The sequence below is a fragment of the Thrips palmi genome, unplaced genomic scaffold, assembly GCF_012932325.1.
Source record: "Thrips palmi isolate BJ-2018 unplaced genomic scaffold, TpBJ-2018v1 HiC_scaffold_5, whole genome shotgun sequence".
NCBI lineage: Eukaryota > Metazoa > Arthropoda > Insecta > Thysanoptera > Thripidae > Thrips > Thrips palmi.
In genome coordinates this window covers 10,168,809-10,172,753 of record NW_023144632.1, presented here as the reverse complement: position 1 = coordinate 10,172,753, position 3,945 = coordinate 10,168,809, and positions in this window count along the sequence as shown.

The window sequence follows — 3,945 nt, the reverse complement described above, 5'->3', positions numbered from 1 at the left end:
TTGTATTGTGCTTTGAAATGTTTATGAATAAAATCTTCCCTTGGATCTGTGCTGTAATAGTTGATTTCGATTTGCAAGTTCCACTCTGCCAAAGGCCGAAGGCAACGCCCCAGGTGTGTCACCGTGTCAACCTCGCCTGCATGCACTGAAACCAGTGTCGTAGGGCCGCGTAGGGCAGAGCAGCACATTGGAAGCACACACTCTTTCTGGACGTCTTGCCATTGCCAAGCTGAACAGGTGAGTTCGGATTGGGTTCGTATTGCGTAACGTCTTCTGTCGCTCTCGCCGGCAGTCCGTAAGGAGCGACAAGGACTGACCTATGGAAGGAAATTAAAGGGCGGGCAAGACGGCAACGCTGCACGGAGCCTGCAGGCCAGGTAAGACAGGTAAGGGCTGGCAGGGCCGGCAGGGCCGGTGTGGTGCAGGGCTCCGCTGCTCCGCTGCTCCGCCAGCGCCGTGCCTTCCGCCGCCCTGCACCGCGCGCCCGGTGCGATGCCCTGGCCCTCTGGCCCTGCCTAGCCCTGCCCTGCGCTGCCCTGCGCTGCCCGGGAAGTGCGAGAGAGACAGCGAACCCTTTGTCCTCGTCGCACCTGTGCGGTGACGAGGCCAGGCGAGGCGTGGCGGAGTGGGGGCGATGCGGCGGCAACCACAGGCCTCCACTCAGGCGAGGGGGGAGGGGAGGGGGGGGGACTACTGCCAACGGTTGTTGTTGAGGCGCGCGGCCAGGCGAGCGGCGGCGCGCGGCACAGGTTAGCTTGCTTTTACAAGTTAGTCTTGACTCGGCCGTTGAGTCGTGGGGACGAGGGGCCCGTCGCGCAGTCCCCGCCAGGCCCCCGCCGGCCGTGCAGGCCTTGCCCCGCTCGCGGTCAATAAGAAAGCGGCCGCGGCCAGGTCGCCGTCGACGCGCCGCGACGCCCCCCCAGCGCCAAGCGCAGTGCCAAGCGCAGTGCCAAGCGCAGTGCCAAAAGTCAGTGTCGTGGCCGCCAGGTGTCTGGGCCGCCGCCAACACCCGCGCGCGCGTGTGTGTGTGTGCGTGTGTATTTCAGCGCCACCGCCTTGGATTACCCCGACCGTGTGGATTACCGCTTGTGTGGATTACCGCTCCAGCAAACGAGGCGCCTCAACAGGTAAGGGCAGCGGAGTCCTGGAACCGGCTGGTCTCGGCAAGCGAGCGTCTTCTCCGCGTGGCGGCAGTCGCCGACGCGGCTCTGCGCATTCCAGGCATTCCAGGCATTCCAGGCCGGCCGCTCTGGATTCCAGGATCGAACTGTTCGAGTCTCGGCGAGTCCGTGCTAGAGTCCCTGCTCGGCAAAAAGGCTAGGCACCCCTCGTCGCGGTGTAGTGCCTCCTCTCCCACGGCGGCCACGGCGGCGATCACGGCGGGTGGGGCTCTCGGGTTCTCACGGAGGGAGGGGGGCGCCGCGACGCCTGCGCCGCCAAGCGCCGCCGCAACACGGAGGAGCACGTGGTTATGCCGGCAGACTAGCAGACTCCCGAGAGTCGTCGCTCTGTCTCTCTCGCACTCGTGGGGTGTTCCCTGTGGGTGCGAGAGAGACAGAGCGACGGAAACGGCTCTTGGGAATATGTATGTCAACCACAGTGTCAAAGCAACGCGTCGACCAACGCGTCCTCCAGGATAAGAGGCGACCGGCTCGGTGAGGCCACCGCTCCGCCTTAAAGGGCATTGGCCACAGTGGTTTTTGCCCAGTGTAGGGGGGGGGGGGGGGGGGGGACGTAGCGCCATCACGTTGGTCAGGTGTGGCGGCTGCAACGGCCCGACGAGGGCGTTTAGTAGTGTAGGCAGTCGCGGCGCTCAGAGCGACAAGGCGCGCTCGTTTTCGTCGCTCTATCTCTCTCGCACCTATGACGTCCTATGAGTTCGAGAGAAAAAAAGCAACGACACCGACCCCCGGAGTCGGCCCGCAGCAGGGGCTTCTCGCAACCGGGACGGTGCTCCGACGACACGGGGTTTCAAAATAAAGTGACAATTAAAAACGGACAATAGCACGCGACGATCTCCTTTTGCGTCGCTGAGCCCGCCGGGGGGATTTCTTCATCCAAATCGTTTGCTCTTTTGCCCCCCGTCTGTCTGTTTTCTATCTGTCTGTCTGTCTGTCTATGTCTATCTGTCTGTCTGTCTGTCTGTCTGTCGTCTGTGTCGTTTGTCGGTCTTTTGTTTGTCCCCCTCCGTCCGTCCGTCCGTCCGTCCGTCTGTCGTCTGTCTGTCTGTTGTCTGTCTGTCTGTCTGTTTTTGTCTTTTGTTGCTTCCCCAAGAGGTCTCCCCAACAACGCGTTTCCCTAAGGAGCCAAAATTGGTGCGCACCTCGACTGCGCGGGTCCAAGCGGGTCCGCCCAGCCAGTCCCGCATTCGTGGGTTTCAGCGCAACCGCGCTGACCTTGGCCACGGACTGCCCGTGTGTGGCGCGGCACGGCACTGCACGGCACCACGGCGTGCCAGGGGACCAGCCGGCCAGCCAGGGGTGGCTGAAGCACACCAAGACGGGCCAGAAGACCGGCCTAGGCGGCCCAAAACCTCCCGACGTGTTTTGAGCTCCAATGTCGCTAAATGGGACTCGAACTCGAAACGCGGGGTCACACGTTCGCTTTGTTTCCCCCTTCAGCGACTCTGGAATCAAAACGCGCCTCGATTTTTGGCCGCTTGCGCCGGTCTTCGGGCCCATGTGCTTGCATCCTCGCTCGCTGTCCCGAGTCCGAGCGTCGAAATGGTACAGGTAGTGCCCACCCCGGGGGCGCCCAACCGCGACGTATACGTACGTACCGCGCGACCAGATCCGGCATCGGTCACTCTCAAAGAGGGGCGGGCTCTCGGCAGGCTGATGTCGGAAATCTCAAGGCGGGTGTGTTAAGAGGAGGGTACACCTCGTCCCATTTTGTATCGCGGTCAACCGCAGCCCCGCCCCGCCCCCCCCCGCCCGCCCCGCCCCGCCCCCCTGCCGCGAACGCCCACGGCCTGTGAGGCGCGCGCGAGGCGAGGCGATGGATGGAACTTTGGCGCTTTTTTCCTTTCGAGACAATGGCCTCGCGTAACCCCACACGTCTGGCATCGTTGCGTGCCTACTACCGCCAGTGTACCGCCCAAACCACGCGGTGACGTGGCATGGCGACCGGGCAGCAAGGCAGAGCCATGGAGCAAAGACTACTCCCCATTTTATTTTTAGAGATGAACCTTTACTTTAAAAAACACCCAAAACTACACGACACATAAAGGTGTCAGCTAGTTTTTCTCGAGAGTCCAGAAAGCAAGTGCGTATCTAACAATATAAAAGGGGCTGGCTGCCGGGGGGGATGGTGCGTGGTTGTCTGCGGTCTGCGGCGCAGCCTGCGCGGAATTCAATCCGCGCTAGGCCCGCCCCGCGCGGCAAGGACCACTCGTGTAAATTTGTCAGAACGTCAGAAACATGTCGTGAAAACCTGATCAAAAATTTGCGCACCTGGAAAGCTGAAATTCTGAAAACTTAGGCTGACATTTTGGCCCGAGTTGTGCAGAATGTCAGAACATGTTTTCAGCTTTCAGAAGTGCGCGAATTTTGATCAGGTTTTCAGACACGTTTCTGACATTCTGACAAGATTTTCACGAGTGTACGTACTCGCTTCGCGTAGGCACGGCCCTGTCGGCAAGGACCGGGCGCCTCGTTTCGGTCGCGTGCGGGGGATGTGCTCAGTCGTACCGACGCTTTGGAATGAACCCCTACCCCCGTAGAAGAAAACCCAAAAAAGTATCATCTGCTTTCATTAACGTTCGTTGAATGAGATTTTTTATTTTTTTTGCGTGTGGTCGTAATCTGGGGAAAACGGAGCGGCCGGCTGGATACCCTCAATTATCGGGCCCCCTCCCCGCTCGCACTCCTTTTTCCGAATTAAAACCACCTCCGTGGCAGCCGTGGCGTCTGCACGCCACCATAACGCTCCCCGTGCATAACCTCT